The sequence below is a fragment of the Rhopalosiphum padi genome, chromosome 3 (genome assembly GCF_020882245.1).
Source record: "Rhopalosiphum padi isolate XX-2018 chromosome 3, ASM2088224v1, whole genome shotgun sequence".
Classification (NCBI taxonomy): Eukaryota; Metazoa; Arthropoda; class Insecta; order Hemiptera; family Aphididae; genus Rhopalosiphum; species Rhopalosiphum padi.
This window is the reverse complement of record NC_083599.1, coordinates 18,746,701-18,761,830: the sequence shown is the minus strand read 5'-3', so window position 1 is coordinate 18,761,830 and position 15,130 is coordinate 18,746,701. Positions and strand designations below refer to the sequence as shown.

Sequence of the window (15,130 nt, the reverse complement as noted above, 5' to 3'; positions counted from 1 at the left end):
AGTCCCTCTTTGAAAAGGAAATTGAATCTAGTTGGTACTTTGTGGTCAAAAGTAAAATATGCTGTGTAGTAGTTTTCAAAAGCGTCAGGAAAAACCTTGAAAAAGTAACGGAAAAACGGGAATTTTTTTCTTGAAATATCGATAAAACAAATTCGGCTTTCAAAAAATCTTTAAAATTTAATATAATGTTTATTATAAGTTGTTCTTATGGTAGTAAAAAAAAAAAAATCAAAAATCGTTAGTCACATTTTTTGCTTATAACTTATAAGCATTAAAAGTTCAAATGTTTACAAAATATATCAAAATTGCGAACATTTGCAAGGCATTTAGAAGTTGAAAATTCATAAAATTTTTGTAATAATTTATATCTAAGGTTAAAAAAAACACAACAAAAGGTTATCCATAACTTTTTCTTCAAATGACTATAAAAAAATTCCAGCATCAATATAGAAAAATTTTTATGAGCATATGAAATTAATTTGTTTACGAAATCAAGTAAAATATTGTACATCACAATTATTTAAATATAAGTTATCATATAATATATCCTATACTAATTATCCTATAGACTGACAAATCATCTCCGTACGTAAAATGAATATATTAAAAACAAAAACCGATATCAAAAAAAAAAAATCAGAGTTCTTGAATGAGGACATTTTAGCAATTCGTATCCAAAACAATATTTTTATAAAACACGAATATTTTTTTTAATAATTAAATAAGGATTATATAATTTAATTCGTTTTTATTTTAATTCAATCCTCAAGGCACAATTCCAAGGTATAATCACAGAATAGATAAAAGAATTTTCTGTGGTATAATCAAACCTGTTGTAGAACCTTTTTCTTAGGTGCTGATCAGCCCTTATCTTTGTGTGCAATAACAAATGACAAATAGACGAAAAAAGTTTATCTTTACTAGTGATAACCCTGATATTGTCTAGATATGCAAATAAAAAAAAAAAGTGTGTAGTAGCAAAATTTACAAAAAAATAGTGACTGGTGCTAATAATTAATTATCGTGCGTTCATCATGGGAAACAATTAGGTAAACTTTAAATATTTTTGGGATTATTTAGTATTTAAGTCGATTAAATGCATAAACACAATTAAAGGGACTAAAATGAAGCTTAAACTTCAAATGCATTTATAAAAAATTGCGCTTATGTATTTTATATTTTTATACACATAAAAAATTAAGTTATTTAGGATCTTGTATTAAATGTTTAAAAATGTTGAACCATTTATGGAAGAAAAAAAATTAAATAGATGAATATTTGTCACGCCTATATAAGTAGTTCAAAAAGAGTTAAAGAATTTTGAAAATTGTATTTTATAATAAAAATAATAATATAAACATTTGGTGAAAATTTCAAGTATACATATATAGGTACCTACTGTTATTTTATTTATTTACGAGTATTATTTATTTTAAAAAATGAGTATTACAAAATATCAAAATTGTTTGTGAAGACATTTTTATAAATTTCTTATTATATAGTTTATATATTTTTGAGATTTTAATGAATTATATCAAAATACTAACTTAAAACACTAGTAAAAAAATTCTGAAAATACATTTTTCGATATTTCGTAATTGAGAAATAAATAACTTATAAAGAGCATTGTTTTAAATTGTTTAAGCATTTTTACTTTGCGAATAAATTAAATTAAATAAATTCACTGACCAGGGCCTCAAAAAGGCTGAAAACGGCCCTGTGTAGAGCTTAACTTCAAATACATATTAAAAAAAAAAATTGTGTCTAAGTATTTTTTTATAATAAATTGTATGATTATTAATATTTTGTAAAAAGTAATTCAATTTTAATTTAATCAATTTATATTGATTGCACAGTTAAATATGCCAAATTAACTTGTTTATATTTTCTATGAAGTTTAATTTGTATATTGTATTTGGTTTTCGAAGAATTTATAGTTTGTACCTAACTAAATTTTCATATGTGATACCTATTATTACTCTAAAAAAAAATTACCAAAAGCCAATAAAATAAGTCAATGTGAATTACAATATGACATTGTGTTTCTTTTTATAAGTCCAGTGACTTCAGATTGGTATGGAGTTTTTGGGAGGAGATAGGTAATATCTAAATACACATTTTTGGTAATTTTCAAAATTTTAGATCCTCAACATATTTTGGAAAATATAAAAACAAAAAAAGCGAAAATTAAAAAATGAAAGTAATAAATGAAAAATAAATAAAACCGTTTCTAATATTTAAAAAAAAAATATATTATAACAATAATTAGTAATTACTACTATATATTATCATATTATGATATACATATAATATTCTGATATGTTATAACTACATAGCTTTATTATTTTAATATTTTATACGATTTGACGATTTATTTTGTACTCGAGTGCTTCTCATTCTCGTATCAAATGTACTTATAGTATATTATATTGGTTGTAAATATAATTATTTAATTAATAATTTAAAAAAAAAAAGTATATTGGTGTCAACTAGTTTTGTCATATTTTGAATTGGCTTAAATTTGTTTATTTGTTATTATTAAATTTAATAAATAAATAATCTGTAATAGACGTACCTACTAATTAAAAATAATTACAGTATTTGACTGATTTATGTAAATAATTAATATAATTAGGGATTTAAATCACTTATTATTTAGACTATTATAAGTTATCGAGTTATATCGTAAGTACATTAATTACATTTGTCACTTTATTCAACAGGCTATTATTTATTCATATGTAACCGTGCAGATTGTAGGTACCTAAGGTGTTTTTTTGTTATATCGATTTAAATTTCATATTTTTTTTTTCATATATGGTTCAGCGTAAATAAAATTAACTAAATCATCAAATTCTCTTCAAGATTAAAAAAATAATTATTCAAATCGTACTTTTATTAAACAAATTATAATAATTTTATGATAACGTGAGATCTTTAATACGGCGTGCAGAATAATAATACACGAAATATAAAATTCAATATCGGTTAAAATATTATTCGGTCACCAACATAATTGTTATCGTAATTGACAATATTTATTTATAAACTGCGATATGAAAACCAGTTTAAACCTATGGTGCGGTACGGCTGCAGTCGCGCGCGGGGTGGTGGCATGAACACTGTTCTCGAACGCTGCCGCTATACTTAGCAGAGCAGCACATGACGACTGTAAATTTATGATTTTTTAACCAAAAACATGTTTTCGTACTTCCCATTTTCCTCAGCTCTCAGTAGTCGTAGAAACATGATTTATACACCAAAATAAACTTGAGAAGTTCCTCTAGATTTTCTCGTTCCAGATTTTTGATATCTTTTTTTTTCTATTTTATATGATTTTTTAAAAATGTTAAAAATTTTGAAAATTTCAAATGCAAATATCTCCGGTTTGAAAAAAAAATTCAAAAATCTGGAACGAGATCATCTAGAGGAACTTCTCAAGTTTATTTTGGTGTATAAATCATGTTTCTACGACTATTGAGAGCTGAGGAAAATGGGAAGTACGAAAGCATGTTTTTACGGTCGATTTTTCGCTACCAGAACGGCCTCTTAACTTCTGTGATAAATTGTCGTTGCACCACCAGGTGATCTAGGAAAAGCGAATGAAAATTGAAAATTTCGAAAAATGAAAATTCTCGTTTACGAAGTGTTTTACGGGAAAACCATGAGAGATAGGACGAAAGTCGTAAGACATAAAATTGATCCCCATAACCATCTTCGAAATGGTAACCTTATACAACTAAAACCATGGTTATACTAATTAATAATTCATTATCTTAATGTATAATATATGATAATATTGATAAAGCTTATTTTGTATTGTTTTTTGGCTTTTTTATGCTTTTTGAAAGTTATCTATTTAACTACTGAAAAATTCATTACACTGACCATTTAAATGGAATCTGCATAAAATTCTCTATCGATAAACTTTAGATTTCACCATTTATCATTCTTCTATGTGGGATTAACCTCATCTACAAACGAACAATGACAAATTTTTGAATAGAAAACATAATATTACACTTGTCATTTTGTAATTTACTATACCTATTGTTCAGCGTTAATACATTTTGAGACTTGTTATATTATTATTATACATTCACAACAATATACATTTAATTATAAGCATTTTTAAGGAGTATATATCGTTAATTTTAATGATTGAAATTCAAAGTTCATCAGTTATATGAACAATTATTGATACCTAGGTACCTAGTTGATATATAACACTGTTATATGCCGTTCCAGTCAGATCTTGTACGGTTGTTTAATTTATTGTTTGGTACCTAGTCGGTTCTTCTTAAGGAATGAAAATCAAATATCAACACAATTTTGGTTGATGAATTTAATTTATTGATTGCGAGTCGAATACTGAATAGTTAATTAAGTTTTACTTAATGAAGGATCATAAAATATAGTGTTAGAGTAAAACGACTTATTAAAAATTGTATGGCTTACGATCGAGTGATCGACTGACTGCGTCGTACATTTTAAAAATGATGGTCGTATCTCATATATACAACGAAATTGCTTATATAAACGAGGGTTATAAACATTAAATAAATGTATTATCGATGTGATTTGATGAAAAATTACTTCTAAATAAATTATTTTTTATGCTGATGGCGTAATTGCCAAACGTTGAAACGCGAACAAACCTAAAACGAGTAAAAAGTTCAAAAATATAATTCGTTAAATCGATATACAGGGGTATACCACAAAGAAACGTATGTGTATACAAAAAAACAAGTGATTCGATTTTGAATTATTTTCGCACCCTGATTACGGGGTAAATAATGATCCTAGACATTTTGACCATAGAACCTTTATAACTCTAATAATTTAATTATTTAAATTTGATTCTAATTTATTATTATTAACTTGCATACATCTCATTTAAGCAGATACTTCATTAAAACTATAAAACATGTTTTTATATGATAATTTTGACGAATATTAAATATTTATTTTATGATCTGCTTATAAAACAAACAATTATCAAGTTAATCTCTTGAAACCTGGACCATTATATTAAGAAAATGATTCTAATTTATTATTATTATTTTTCATACATCTCATTTAAGCAGATACTTCATTAAAACTATAAAACATGATTTTATATAATAATTTTGACGAATATTAAATATTTATTTTTTGATCTGCTTATAAAACAAACAATTATCAAGTAAATCTCTTGAAACCTGGACCATTATATTAAGAAAATGATTCTAATTTATTATTATTATTTTTCATACATCTCATTTAAGCAGATACTTCATTAAAACTATAAAACATGATTTTATATGATAATTTTGACGAATAATATATATTTATTTTTTGAACTGCTTATAAAACACACAATTCTCAAGTTAATATCTTGAAACCTGGACCATTATATTAAGAAAATGATTCTAATTTATTATTATTATTTTTCATACATCTCATTTAAGCAGATACTTCATTAAAACTATAAAACATGATTTTATATGATAATTTTGACGAATAATATATATTTATTTTTTGAACTGCTTATAAAACACACAATTCTCAAGTTAATATCTTGAAACCTGGACCATTATATTAAGAAAATGATTCTAATTTATTATTATTAACTTGCATACATCTCATTTAAGCAGATACTTCATTAAAACTATAAAACATGATTTTATATAATAATTTTGTTGAATAATATACATTTATTTTTTGAACTGCTTATAAAACACACAATTCTCAAGTTAATCTCTTGAATCCTGGACCACTATATTAAGAAAATGATTCTAATTTATTATTATTAACTTGCATACATCTCATTTATGCAAATACTTTATTAAAACTATAAAACATGATTTTATATGATAATTTTGACGTATATTAAAAATTTATTTTTTGATCTGCTTATAAAACAAACAATTATCAAGTTAATCTCTTGAAACCTGGACCACTATATTAAGAAAATGATTCTAATTTGTTATTATTAACTTGCATACATCTCATTTAAGCAGATTTTTCATAAACACTATAAAACATGATTTTATATGATAATTTTGTTGAATAATATACATTTATTTTTTGAACTGCTTATAAAACAAACAATTATCAAGGTTATCTCTTGAAACCTGGACCACTATATTAAGAAAATGATTCTAATTTGTTATTATTAACTTGCATACATCTCATTTAAGCAGAAACTTCATTAAAACTATAAAACAGGATTTTATATAATAATTTTGACGAATATTAAATATTTATTTTTTGATCTGCTTATAAAACAAACAATTATCAAGTTAATCTCTTGAAACCTAGACCATTATATTAAGAAAATGATTCTAATTTATTATTATTAACTTGCATACATCTCATTTAAGCAGATACTTCATTAAAACTATAAAACATGATTTTATAAGATAATTTTGACGAATATTAAATATTTATTTTTTGATCTGCTTATAAAACACACAATTCTCAAGTAAATCTCTTGAAACCTGGACCACTATATTAAGAAAATGATTCTAATTTGTTATTATTAACTTGCATACATCTCATTTAAGCAGATACTTCATTAAAACTATAAAACATGATTTTATATAATAATTTTGACGAATATTAAATATTTATTTTTTGATCTGCTTATAAAACAAACAATTATCAAGTTAATATCTTGAAACCTGGACCATTATATTAAGAAAATGATTCTAATTTATTATTATTAAATTGCATGTGCGTGCAATGGTTATTGAATATAATTGATACTAAATTAATAGCTGTGAAACAATTGAGATTTGTTAAATATTTGAATAAAATAATAGTAAACAACTTTAGCTTGTATTGTTTATTCTTAAAATTTCGGTAGTGGGGACGACATCGGTCGGCCGATGCCCGATCGCCACAGAGTAAAACTAGTCGGTTGTGTGCCGTTCACCGGACGGCCTTTTAACATAACTGATGGTTGTTTTTACTTAGCTATTGGGTGTAGTTGTTGTTCATTTAATAAAGATTTTTGATATTATAAACGAATTGTTCATATTTTATGCCCGAAGTTAACACAAGTAAGTGTCTTTATTAAGAAAACGATTCTAATTTATCTTTTTTAACTTGCACATGTTTCATTTAATATGATATTTTTACTTCATAAAAACTATAAAATATGATTTTATAAGTTAATTTTGACGAATAATACAAATTAATATTTTTAGATTCTGAACGGAGTGACGAATGTATTGATTTTACAATGATGTTTGTATTATTTTTGTGTCCGTCATCACTTTTTGGAGTAGTAATAATGCTTCGTTTTTGACTTCAGCCCCTCTTTGAAAAGACAAAATCGATTTTTTGATTTTGCTGTAAGTCAAAAACGAATCATTGTAAATACTTGAAATTTTCAACAAACGTTTATATTAGCGTTATCTATTTGCGATTAAATTTTCAATATATTTTGACATTGTTTTAGCTACTTATAGATAATTGAAACTTATCGTAGTAAAAAATAAATCAAAAATCGTTAGTCACAATTTTTATTTATAAGCATTTAAAGTTCAAATGTTTAGAAAATATATCAAAATCACGAAAATTTGCAAAGAATTTTGAAGTTGAAAATCCATAAGATCTTTGTGATTTATACTTAAGGTTCAAAAATCCAATAGTAGGTTATCCATAAGTTTTCCTTCAAGTAACCGTAAAAAAATAAATCCATTGTCAATATAGAAAACATTTTATGTGCGTATGAAATATAATTTTTTACGAAATCGCGTAAAATAACGATATATTACAATTTAAATATAGGTAATAATATAATATATCCAACTAATTATAATTGACTGACAAATCATCTCCGTTCAGAATCGTTTTTCGTATACAATGCTACCCGTCGTTGCATTCAAATTTAACACATCCATTATAGTGACCAGTGACCTACTCTCCATCACTACTATACAGCGGAGCGATACCCACTTTTTTCATATTGAAAAGGAGCAAATTTTCAGTTGTACAAATTTATTCTTTAGTCACACTTATAATAGGTACATTTATATTCTACAAAACATTCTGGTATGTTTGTAGGTACTATCTTTTATGGCTTATCATAATTATTATTTCTTATCGTCTGTTATAATATATTATGTCTATATTTCATATCATTTTGCAGTTTTACATTCGTATTTGTATTTGAGTTTCAACTGTAAATTGTTTTCAAGAATTTTGTAATAAAAATGAAGTTTGTCTGTTAGTTTATGTTTTGATTGTTTCCATTTCAAAATTATTCAGTGTTGTCCACGTACAAGTTGTTATATAAAAATTGTTGTCCTCCTTACGGTGTCTAGTAGCGACATTTTATCCTCCAATCATTATACATATTTAACTTGGTATTTTTTTTTTTAGATGGCAGTACAGCAGATCATTCGATACATGCTGAGACAAGAATTCACATTTCTACCACTATGCTAAATATCAATATGCTACGTTGAAAATTGTACTAGACGGTACTGCTAATAATAATGGTTTTGTGCAACGTGCGTGTAATGGGTATTGAATTTAATTGATATTAAATTAATAGTAGTGTAACAAAAAGTCAGTGTCATGAAACCCTGACCATTAGATTATAAGCAAATGATTCTAATTTTCCATAATTGACATTCAAATATTACATTTAAGATGATACTTCATACACACAATAAAAAATGATTTAATATCATAATTTTGATATGATAATTTAAACAAATATTACAAAGTCATACTTTAAACTGCTTGTAAAACACTGTATTCTCAAGTTATTCTCCAAACACTATACATATTTAACTTACTATTTTTTTTTTTAGATGGCAGTACAGCAGATCATTCAATACACGCTGAGACATGAATTCACATTTCTACCACTATGCTAAATATCAATATGCTACGTTGCAAATTGTACTGACATTGTATTGACATTCAAATATTACATTTAAGATGATACTTCATACACACAATAAAACATGATTTTACATGGTAATTTTAACAAATATTACAAAGTCATATTTTTAACTGCTTATAAAACACTCAATTCACATGTTAGTGTCTAGAAACCTTGACTACTAGATTATGACAATGATTCTTATTGTATAATGTATACAAGTATTACAAACTCTTATTATTTTAATATTGAAATACAGCAATTTCATGTTAATATACAAGTGTATTCTTTACTTATATTTTGTTTTACATTAAAACTCAACAAGACATTCTGGTAGATTTGTACTATCTCTTTTGTTGCTAAGCATTATAATTATTTCTTTAACCATTATACATACTTAACTGACTACTTTGTGTTTTAGATGGCAGTACAGCAGATCACTCGAGGCATGCTGAGACCATGAATTAACATTTCTATCACTTGGGAAAGTTACAACATCTTCCGTTGAAAATGGAATAGAAGGTACTGCTGATATTAATGGTTTTATGCAACGTGCGTGTAATGGGTATTGAATGTAATTGATATTCAATTAATAGTAGTGTTACAAAAAGGTAGTGTCATAAAACCCTAACCATTATATTAAGTAAATGGTTCTTATTTACCATTATTAACTTCCATATATTTCATTTAGGCTCATACTTAATAATAAACACTATAAAACGTGCTTATATATCATAATTTTGACTCATATTACAAATTCATATTTTTAGCTGCTCATAAAAATCTCAATTATCAAGTTAGTTTCATGAAACCTAGACAATTAGATTTAGTACATGATTGTGATTTACCATTACTAACATCCATATTTGTCATTTAAGCTGATACTTCATAAACACTATAAAACATGTTTTTTATATGATAATATTGACTAATATTACAAATTCATACTTTGAACTGCCTGTAAAACACTATATTCTCAAGTTATTCTCCAACCGTTATACATTATTAACTTACTACATATTTTCAGTTGGTAGTATATCAGATCAATCAAGGCACGCTGAGACACGAATTCACATTTCTACCACTATGGAAAATATCAACAACCTACATTGAAAACGGACTAGACGATACCGCTAATAATAATAGTTTATGCAACGTGCGTGTAATGGGTATTGAATTTAATTGATATTCAATTAATAGTAGTGTAACAAAAAGTCAGTGTCATAAAAACCCAGACCATTAGATTTTAAGAAAATGATTCTAATTTTCCGTAATTGACATTAAAATATTACATTTAAGTTGATACTTCCTAAACACAATAAAAAATGATTTAATATCATAATTTTGACATGATTTTACATGGTAATTTGAACAAATATTACAAAGTCATACTTTGAACTGCTTGTAAAACACTGTATTCTCAAGTTTTTCTTCAAACATTATACATATTTAACTGACTATTTTTTATTTTTAGATGGTAGTACAGCAGATCACTCAATACATGTTGAGACATGAATTCACATTTCTACCACTATGGAAAATATCAACAACCTATGTTGAAAACGGACTAGACGATACTGCTAATAATAATGTTTTATGCAACGTGCGTGTAATGGGTATTGAATTTAATTAGAATTTAATAATTTAAATAATTATATAATTTAATAAGAAGATAATTATTATACACTAGCCTTAAGAACATGTGCAGTTTCGTTCACATTCGAGTTGAAGTTTTCGAGTGCGGTTTTCGACAGTTAATTATTTATTAAACATTGTTGACGATTTTATTATTTTTGTAAATTTAAGTAAAATTATGGAGTTCTTAGAAAGTAAACGATTATATCGTATGGTAGTGTATAATAATTTTAAGTATAACTTTGGATCGACAAGTAAAAAAGATGGCTCTACTCGTTGGAGATTTGTTCCGAGAACTTGTAGTGCTTTAATATACTCAGACAAGAATGATATTTTTCTTTCAAAAACTGGAGAACATAATCACGAATCTTACAATATAACAAATATTCATCGTCAAATTATAAATGTTGGATGTAAACGTAAAGCTGTAGAAGATATGCATATACAACCGAAAAAAGTAGTATTAAAGGAAATTGCTCATAATGACCATGCAGCATCAACATTTACTGTAAATGATATTAATAGGCTGAAAAAAAAACATTTATAAAGCTCGTAAAAGTGTTCTCCCACCTAATCCGACTAATATTAATGAAGTGCATACCGTTATTGATACAGAAAAAAAAATTACTACTAGAGGAGAGTCGTTTTTATTAGTCAATGATAAAAATAAAAATGTATTGATTTTTTCATATGAAAAAAATCTATTATTCTTGAACCAAGTCGAAAATATATACGTAGATGGTACTTTTAAATATGCGTCAATATTTTTTAATCAAATGTTCATGGATTTTAAAATGGACATTATATTCCGTTACTATTTTGTTTGCTCATTGATAAATCGGTCAAAACTTATGAATTTGTGTTTACTATGATTGTTGAAAAGTGTAATACACTTGGTTTTTTATCCTCACCAAAAGACATTACCGTTGATTTCGAATTAGCAATTCATAAAGCTATTGAAAATGTCTGGCCGAATATAACAATAATTGGATGCCGATTTCATTTAACTCAATCATGGTGGAGAAATATTCAAAAGTGTGGTTTAACTTCTTTCTATAAAGACGAATCTTCAGAAATTGGTAAGTGGATACGGTACACATTTGGTTTAGTATTTTTAAACCCCGATGAAGTATCAAATTGTTTCGTTGAAGACTATCTGACTGTCCAGTAAATGACAAATTAACAAATTACTGTGACTATTTAACCGATACTTACATCTCTGAATATAGTTTATTTCCACCGAGTATTTGGGAATCTAATACTTCGGAATTAATAAGAACAACAAACGCGTGTGAATCTTTTCATTCTTTTTTTAACAAAAGTTTTAATCATATTTCTCCACCAATAAGTACCTACTACCTGGTTAAGTGTTATTAATGAAATTCAACCTGAAGTCTACATTAAATTAAATAGTTTACATTTACAAAGGTGTCCCAAAGATAAAAAAATTATAGATCGACAGCGAAAAAATACAAAAATATAAAGCAGGAACAATTAATTGGTATGATTTTATTAAATCAATGTCATTTAACTATTCTATTTAATATTATACTATCAACATTTTGACGATTTATACTTTTGATAAAAACTTACTCTTGTATTATATAAAAATTATATTAATGTACAAAAACACAATACATTTCTGGAGAGTAATAGAAGCCGCCTCCTCGTGGTACTCTCTGGGTAATGCTAAATGGCTTTATAAAACTAATTCACACAAATAAATAATTTAAATTTAACAAATTTATTATTATGTTAGATATAAATAATTTAAAGTAAGTATTATACCAAAGTGTGTATTATAAAAATTTGGTCGGAAAGTGCTATATAATATTCTTGGGCGAAAAGGGAAAGTAGCTTTAAAATATTTGGGCGAAAAGAGACGTGGGTAAAAAGCGAAGGGTCATTTTTGGGCGAACGGGGTCTTGCCCATAAATTTATAATAATATAATATACTATGATTATAAAATGAGAGTCCTGCAAATGTCGATATAAACAAAAACGCAACTATATTATTTTCGTCGTTAACATACTGTTATCGGTAATAAATTATTAAAAATGTTAAGTTAGTAAGGTACACATAACAATTTTACAGTATTCAACGTTAGTCATGATTACTAATTAAGTAAATACATTTAAAAAATAAAAGATAGAAATTAATAAGTTTTTTTTTTTTTTTTGTAAATGTTCACGTTTCAACAAATTAGGAAAAAAAGTTTCGGGGGGAAATAAAGTACAAATTAAAATATTTTAAATAAAACGTATATAATCACTCTGTATGATCTTTTATGATATAAACTTATATAATCACTCTGTATAATATGTTAGTTTGATGTGAAAAACCAAAAATAAAATGATAAAATCTATACTATTCACTTAATATTACACATTTATAGACTTAAAGTTTATACCTAATATACCTACGTTAAGTTGCTGTGGAAACCCGTAAATAAAATGATGATAAAGTTAATAAAAACAATAAATTTTGGTTTTTAGTTTTTACCAACGGGATGCGCAGTAGATTATACACACACACACACACACACACACATATATACATATATATTATAAGCGGTTAGAGCGAAAACGGACAATTTCGCAAAGGTACATGTACAAATAATATAATAAACAAATATATTTTTACATATACATATATATGTATATGTATTACTTCGTAAATTAGTCAAATAAATTATAAAACTGATTTATAATATATTAGAATTTAGTGTATATATTAAGTAAGAAATTGTTATATTGGAATATATGTTTCACATTCAAATTTCGAATTTCACTTTTATATTTTGTTATAAAATTATGAAAATAAACTTTATTAAAACGTTTTAATGGTTAATTAAGTTAAAGTAACTATACATTTGGAAGGAATTACGTATTAAATATTTAGCTATTGTAGATACTTGAATTTAGGACAAATACGGATAACCATTAAAACATAGGTATTAAAATATGTAGGGCGTTCTATACAACTACAGTATAATTATGATGCATACATACACTTTATTAATATAATTAAATAACAAATAATATATAATATATAACAAAACGTAAAATATAAATGTTCCGAGAACGGCGTTGTGACGCGGAGACGACGCGTACGCGACGGAGCGTCGGTTAATACTAATAACAAAAGAATAATAATAATAATAATAATATAATAATAATAATAATAATATAATAATAATAGTAATAATAAAAGATGTCGCCGTTATCACTTATTACTACAGCTTCGGCCATATCTGACATCTAGATCGTCCTCGATCTGTACATTTTTTTTTTTTTTTTTATATAAATTAGGAAATAAAATAAAATATTTAATTATACAAACATAATTAATATAACAACATAATTATTTTAAAAAAAAAATATAATTAATATAGGTTATTGTTACCTTAATAACCAAGTATAATAAATATGAATTATATAAAATATATAATAAAAAGGAATATTAAAATAAAATAATATTTTTATTATATTACAAAAGTATGAATAAAAATAGCTAATCGATTTTAACCCAATGTTTAATGTCCTTTGCTGCAAAAACAGTATTTAAAGGAATGCGGGTTACCTGGTGCCCTTCGATATCAGATATGACATATCTGTCGTGAGGGAGTATTTTTTCTACTTTATAAGGGCCTTTAAATTTAGGTAAAAGTTTTTTACAAGTACCGGGTGTGGTATCAACATTTCTGACCATTATATAATCACCTACTGCATACTTAGTAGCTATTTGTTTTGTTAAATCGTGGTAAGCCTTGTTATGGAGCTGACTTATTCGAATATTTCCCTGAGCATCAGCCCTAGACTTTGTAAAATCTCGGGAGCTATCATCAACATCATCAGTTTCATTAACAGCTTGCAGATATAATCTAACATAATCATTTTGTTCACCTACTTGGTTAATACCGAATAAGAGTTTGCTAGGTGTATTTTGTATCGACCGATTAACCGTGTTATTAACAGCAAATTGAATTTTATATAAATAATCATTCCAATTATTGTTATGCTCAGACATTAACTTAGACAACATTATTGCCAGTCCTCTGTTATATCTCTCGACCTGCCCGTTTGACGACGGTGAACCTACTGCAGTTTTTATATGTTTTATATCATTAGTTTGACAAAATTCCTGAAATACCTCTGAGCGAAAACAAGATCCACGATCAGATATAATTTTAAAAGGTTTGCTATAACATTTAAAATATTGCGACAGTTTAGAACAAGTTTCTTTTGCTGCTACTGTGCGAACAGGATATAAAGTTAAGAACTTACTGAACGCATCGACAATTACTAAAATATGTTTAAATCGACCTTTGGTTTGATTAATAGGGCCGAAATGATCAATATGTATAGTTTGAAACGGCTTATTCCCCTTATCAATTAAGTTCAACAACCCTTCACCCTTACCCTCTTTTGGGGAAAATATGATACATTTTAAACAACTATTTATATATTTTTTAACGCGTTCTGTTAATTTCGGGAACCAGTATATCTGTTTGATCAATTCAATAGTTTTGTTTTCTCCTACGTGGCACATTTCATCGTGACAAGAACGAATAACTTGTTCACACATATCTGCCGGAACATAGAATAATA

At 26.0% G+C, this 15,130-nt stretch overlaps 2 long non-coding RNA genes across 31 annotated transcripts in view; both read left to right on the top strand.

Moving 5' to 3' along the window:
• Positions 1-15,130, top strand: part of LOC132927130 (uncharacterized) — a 126,048-nt gene that overhangs the window by 51,055 nt on the left and 59,863 nt on the right. The gene's annotated exons all lie outside the window — the stretch shown is intronic.
• Positions 6,915-10,503, top strand: LOC132927131 (uncharacterized). Its single transcript, XR_009661662.1, has 6 exons — positions 6,915-7,046; positions 8,374-8,517; positions 8,811-8,979; positions 9,306-9,406; positions 9,912-10,053; positions 10,359-10,503. It is a non-coding gene; the product is annotated as an uncharacterized LOC132927131 (long non-coding RNA).